The sequence below is a fragment of the Acinonyx jubatus genome, chromosome C1, assembly GCF_027475565.1.
Source record: "Acinonyx jubatus isolate Ajub_Pintada_27869175 chromosome C1, VMU_Ajub_asm_v1.0, whole genome shotgun sequence".
NCBI classification, from domain to species: Eukaryota; Metazoa; Chordata; class Mammalia; order Carnivora; family Felidae; genus Acinonyx; species Acinonyx jubatus.
In genome coordinates this window covers 52,350,884-52,357,691 of record NC_069381.1, presented here as the reverse complement: position 1 = coordinate 52,357,691, position 6,808 = coordinate 52,350,884, and the positions used below count along the sequence as shown (strand labels likewise).

General features: G+C 40.2%; 1 pseudogene; it reads left to right on the top strand.

Moving 5' to 3' along the window:
* Positions 1–453: 453 nt before the first annotated feature.
* LOC106983741 (translationally-controlled tumor protein-like) lies at positions 454–965 on the top strand (annotated as a pseudogene).
* The last annotated feature ends 5,843 nt before the right edge of the window (positions 966–6,808 follow it).

Below are 6,808 nucleotides of genomic sequence, written 5' to 3'. Positions count from 1 at the left end.
ACGGGAGATTAGATAGAGAATATGGTATATTCATAATATTTAACACTACTCAGAAACATAAATGAACTGCTCATAAATGCAACAATACAGATGAATCTCAAAAACATGCTTAGTAAAAGATGCCAGACCCAATATTGAACACATTGGCTAATTCCATTTATCTGAAAGTCAAGATAAGCAAAATTAAGCTATTATGATAGAAATCAGAACAATGGTTCCTTCTATAGGTTTACAGAGAAAGGTTCAGGAAGAATGTTCAGATGTGATGGAAATAGTCTATATCATGATTAAGGTGCTGGTTATGTGGATGTAAACATTCATCAAAACTTTTGTCACTCTCTTTTCTGCCTGCTCCCTCTTCTCCCCAAGGGCTGCTCTGGGAGAACCACACTCCTTCAGAGCTCCCAGCTCCTGCTGAGCTAGTGCCTCCATCATCTCTCTTCAGCCACAGTCATGATCACATAACCAGACCTCATCAGCCATGATGAGATGTTCTACAATATCTATAAGATCCGGAAGATGGGCCATGGGCTGTGCCTACAGGTGGAGGGAAAAGGGTGAGTAGGACAGAGGGTAACATTGATGACTTGCTCATTGGTGGAAATGATGGCGCTAAAAACTCTACTGAAAACACAGTAGTCACTGGTGTCCATGTCGTCATGAACCACTACTTGCAGGAAACCAGCTTCACAAAAGAAGCCTATAAGAAGTACCTCAAAGACTACATGAAATCAATCAAAGGCAAACTTGAAGAACAAAGGCCGGAAAGAGTAAAACCTTTTATGACAGGGGCTATGGAACACATTAAGCACACCTTTGCTAATTTCAAAAAAAAAAAATACTGGTTCTTCATTGGTCAAAACGTGACTCCAGATGGCATGGCTGCTAGGCTGGACTACCATGAGGATGGTGTGACCCTACTTAAGATTTTCTTTAAGGATGGTTTAGAAATGGAAAACAGTTAACAAATTTGGCTGTGACTTTGTTGTCATAACCAGCCGCTACCCTTCATCCTCACAACACCTTGCAACTTAGGCAAAGGGGACTGATGCCATCTTGAACCCTTCAGTTATTTTTGACCTTGACTTATTTGGAGCAGAGGCATTGCTTTCAAGAAAAAAAACAATGTCATGTAGGTTGTCTAAAAATAAAATGCATTTAAACTCATTTGAGAGAATGCCTCTTAGCTTAATACATATTTAAGTCCATCCTGTGTAGTGTGCTGGAGAAGCTAGTGCCTGGTTGTAGACTACTGCGAGAAAGCATAAGGCTGCCAGCAGATAACTTCTACAGTGAGAGCTACTTCTGGGACTGGAACCTAAAAAACGAGAACCAAAAAAATCTTAATTCTGAGTTCAAGTAAAGGGAAAGACCATGCTGGTAGCTGTGCCAACATTTGGAGTGGATTCCTTACACATTTCATCCCCTACAAACGGAAGTAGTTAACTCTGGAAGAGACTACCGAGAGAATAAAAAGAGATGAATAAAGTTGGAAGCAAAATAGCAACAAAACAAATCTCACTCTATACTTAAGATTTTTGTATTTATTGTATATAAATTATATCTCTATAAGAGTAATTATCGAAAAAAACCCTCTCAGTAGAAACATAAAAAGCAAAGTTTGACTTGCACTCCTGGTTAGAATGGAGAAATACAGGGTGGGTCGAATCTCCTGTCAAGGACGATGAGAAAAGCCAGCTAAAATACAAAAGCCATCAATGTCAAACTCTGGAGAACTGTAGGAGCAATGAAGATTAGAAGGATTAAGATTCCAAAGACAGAAAACCATGGGATCTGAGGGGAGGGTCTGCAGATGCTTTCTCTTTAGGAGTTTTGGCCAGATTTTTGGCAAGCAAGAGGGTGACAAGCCAGACTTTGCCCAGAGTGAAGTGGCTGCTGGAGTCAGAGAAACAGCTGAGGTTTTGGGGCCTTCACACGGCTACAGAGACAGAAGTGTAGACTTGATGAGTCTCAATACCAATTTTCTGTTCCAGATTTGCTGAATCCCACATGGCTGGAGGCTAAAGAGCAAGGGAAAAAAATTCTCATATTTACTTAGGAAATTCTATAGTCTGGTCCTCGATTTACCTTTTTTTTTTTTTTTGAATTTTTGTAATGTTTATTTTTGAGAGAGAGACAGAGCACAAGCAGGGGAGGGGCAGAGAGAGAGGGAGATGCAGAATCCAAAGCAGGCTCCAGGCTCTGAGCTGTCAGCACAGAGGCCAACATGGGGCTTGAACCCACGAACTGTGAGATCATGACCTGAGCCGAAGTTGGAAGCTTAACCCACTGAGCCACTCAGGTGCCCCTTGATTTACCTTTTTGACTTTATTTTTGAATGTATCATAACATGTAGATGCTAATCAGAAGGAATTTCTTCTTCCCTTTCCTGCCCTTCCCTGCCTTTTTTGCCTTGTTAATGACAGTTTCTATGCCTAGATGGCCTTTTCCATTACTTGCCTTGAAATATGAAAAACAATCTATTCTTCAAAACCAACTCAAATACTTTTTGTGTGACATTAGGAACATATCTTACTTATTCTGAACCTCAGTGTTCTCTAACAAATGATGATGAAATATACCTGCAAGATTGTGGTAAATGTTAAAAGAGATAATATAAGTGAAAATATCATATTGAGTACCTAGCACATAAAAGTTCTTCAAAAAATTATTCTTCACAAAGGAAATATACAATAAACTATATTTTTATCTACTAATGAAAGAGAAAATGAAGGTTAAAAAAATATCATTTATAAAGCATAAAAACACAAACTACATAAGAATATATTATAGCAAAAATTTTGCCAGAGCTCTATACTGAAAGCTAGAAAACATTACTGAAAATAAAGAACTAAATAAAGAGATATATATCATGGTTATGAATTAGAAAATTAAATATTTTAAAGATATAAATTTCCCCAAAAGGTAATATATAAATTCAAAACTCATCCAATCAAAATTCCAGGTTTGTTTGTTTTTTTGCAGAAATTATGAACTATTTTACTTATTTGTTTTAATTTCAGATTTATTGAGGTATAATTGACATATAAAATTATGAAGATGATTTTAATTTTATGTGGAAATACAAAGGGTTCAGGATTTCTAAGGAATTCTTGAAAATTCTCCCTTTTCCCTTCTTTCCCACTTGCATGAGCTCTCTCTCTCTCTCAAATTAAAAAAAAAAGAGAGAGAGAGAGAAGGGGTACCTGGGTGGCTCAGTCGGTTAAGTGTCTGACTTCAGCTCAGGTCATGATCTCACAGTTTGTGAGTTCAAGCCCCGCATCCAGCTCTGTGCTGACAGCTCAGAGCCTGGAGCCTGCTTCAGATTCTGAGTCTCCCTCTCTCTCTGCTCCTGCCCTGCTCACGCTCTGTCTCTCAAAAAGTGAACAAACATTAAAAAAATATAAAAAAAAACCAAAAGGAAAGATCTATGACAAGAATGAATCTAGTAAAGAAAATGTTGAGCAAAAAAAGACACAAAAGAATACATAGTGTAGGATTCTATTTATATAAAATACAAAAAGCCAAAATTCATCTACGCTATCAGAAGTCAGGATAGTAGTTTCCTGAGGGAGAAGTAGTGACTGAGTGGGAGCCCAAAGAGTTTTCAGGGGGAGGGGGTGGTGGTTATAGTTTGATCTGAATGCTGGTTGCATGCATGTGTTCAGTTTGTGAAAATCTGTCAACTGTATACTTGGGATAAATGTACTTTCTGTATGTGTATTACATTTTAACATAAAATTAAAAAGTAATCTTTCTCATCCCTTTTCTTTTCTTCCCTTCACAGATGCCCTCAGCTAGAATTATAACTGGTTTTATTGAACGAACCATCACTAGAAAGATATACTCAGACAGCAACAATTTTCTTTCTCTCCTCCTATTCCTTAGTTTAAACCCTTCCTGGATAAAATACTGTGCAGGTCCCATGGCTTTTCCAGTCACGCTTAGATAATAAATAGTCCCTTTGTTTTGGCATTAAAAAGTCCACTCTAGCCTAATAATCACATAACTTAAGCCTGGTCCAGGGTAACCATCATAACTTCAAACTCCTGTCCAATATAAAGCTTCTCTTTTCTCCCAGTGGGGGCCTGACCTAGGCGGGGAAGCCCACAGAGGAGGCGGCGATGTTCCTGCTCAGCTTTTTCATCAGTTCCCAGCTACCCCTTCTGCTCACTGGCTGCTGGCTTGTCTAAGCCCTTAGATTCAGGCCAAGGCACAGGGGATTAGGGGAAATGGCACTGTTTTATATGGCCGGAGCAGCTGCAGTATACTTTGCTCCCCCGGATGCTGGCTCTCATGAAGTGCTTTTGTGGGTTTTCTGGAGAGCATCCCACTGAGACCTCAGATGGCAGTCTCCCCCACCCCCCGCTCCCATTTACACGATGCTTGTCCTCCAGCAGCTGCTCTATGAGCTGCTCCCAGGCCTGGGCTTCCAAACACACCCTACACAGACCCTCTCAGTTGGGTCCTTTCTCCTTGCTGGGTAGTCTCCTTGAGCATGATCCATTTTGAGAAGATTTCAGATGAGCTCCTTCTCATGGGATATACATCTTTCCTTCCTGGGAAACACAAATGTTTGCCCTGCTGTTTCTGGAACTGCAGCTTGTTGCCAATACATTCCTCCTTCTCTACTCTGCTGTGGGCTAGTCGCTCACCTTTAGATGACTGGATTGGGTTAATGTGCAGGTCTTCATGTCCCCCAAACTTCCGGGGTGCCCTGAGAACTCCATCACCTGGCTTGAGCTGAAGGAAAGCAACTCCTTTTCTTCTATCTACAGAGTCAGTGGGCGGGCAATTCATAGCACACTGACTATTCTGTCCAAAGAAATCCCCTCCTATCTGGCCTTTGGGACATCGTCTCTTCTCTGCTCTCTAGGTGGATCTCTTAGAATCTTGCTCTAGGGCAGTGGAGATACAGTTGGGAACTGGGCTCCTATTGGATTGTTCTCAAAGTGAGACAGCAAGTCTCACTTTAACATCCTCTTATATAATTAATCTCTTTCCTCTTCTCATCTATCAGTTTTTCTCTCTTGACCTTTGTCACTTTCAATCTTGTGTTCCTGTTATTGATGTGTGTATCAAACTTCTTCTACTAAACTATAGGTTTTTGGGGAATAGGGTTCAAAGATGATTTAACTTTGTATCCCCTGTAAAACTTAGTGGAGCACTGGTACAGAGTTGGAGCTTAATGTATATGAAGGTAATGAAGAGCTAAATAATTAGAACTGCCTCCTGCAGGACTGGATACTTTGAGCAGGGCTAAACCTGATCTTTTGTTTAGTACCCCAAGGATTTTCTGATTCTGTAAGCCATGTTTAAATTTTTTTTTAACGTTTATTCATTTTTGAGAGACCGAGAGAGACAGAGCATGAGTGGGGGAGGAGCAGAGAGAGAGGGAGACACAGAATCCGAAGCAGCCCCCAGGCTCTGAGCTGTCAGCACAGAGCCCCATGTGGGGCTTGTACTCACAACCCATGGGATCATGACCTGAGCTGAAGTCAGACACTTAACCAACTGAGCCATCCAAGCGCCCCTCTGTAGGCCATGTTTAAAACACACTCATTCATTTGCTGTTCACTCAACAAATACTTTTTGAGAATTTATTATGTGCCAGGCACTGGGTAAATGATTGGAAATAAAAGAGACATGGCCTATACCCTTTTGGAGTTTAGAATTGAATTGGTAGGAATTTGACATGAGAGAGGAGTAAGCTTTGGCTAGGAGGATAGGAAGAAGAACCAATCCCTGAAGGGAAAAACTGCCAAGTACTCTTGACTCAGAAGTGAGAATGTGTAGATATGTCCAGAGAGAGAGTGTAGGCAAGCCAAGCCATAACAGAGCAGCCTGGAACAAGCATAGTCCAGGCTTGGTCAGTGTTGTTGTGGAGGATGAAATGATTCTACAGAACAGACACAGATAGGCTTGGGCAAACAACAGCTGTCTCTGAGGGTGGCTCTGAAACCTGGTTTACTTCAGCATGGGAAGTCATATTCCTTAAAAATATGATTTACAGTGTCCTCTAAATCCTTTGTAAGTGTACTCATCTTGGTTAATGAATATAAGCACTGAGGTATCTTTTTGAAGCCTGTTTGTGGTAGTGTCTGTCTCTCAATTGATAACTGTCAATTTTATATGATATTTATATGTTCTTGTTTCATGATGTCATTGTTATCTCCCTACTGCACTGGCTTTCTCTCTGTCTCTCTGTCTTTCTGTCTCTCTCTCTCTCTCTCTCCCACACACATACACACACACACACACACACACACACACACACACACACACACACCTCAAGAAACTCACGCTATTTAGCTGCTCTGAAGCCAGGTACTTACCTTTCATTAAACTGCCTGACAAGGAATTTGAAAAGTGACCTTGGGGAAAGAATATGGATTATCCCAACTGAACCTTAAACAAAATCATGCCAAGTTTGCCTGAGGGAACAAAGGAATTCTGCAAAAATAGGCTGAATGGGTCACATTTTCTCACCATGAGAATATCATGCACAATCATCTCAGCAGCAAAACTCAAAGCCACATGAAGAACCAAGCATGTGTGGTCTGGAATATTAACAATACATTTTAATTTGAAGGCATTTTTGCCTGTAGGGCTTTGGGCACTTAAACAGAAAAAATAACTAAAAACAAAAGAAGATCAAACAAAATGACAGGCCAATCATAATCTCTAGTTTACAAGCAAAGAACTGTCATGACTCCTAATAACATGTGAATAAGGAAGATTTAAGGAGTGTTGTAAAACGGAATAAAAGGTATTAAAAACAGAGAAGAAACAAGTTTCATAATGCCAT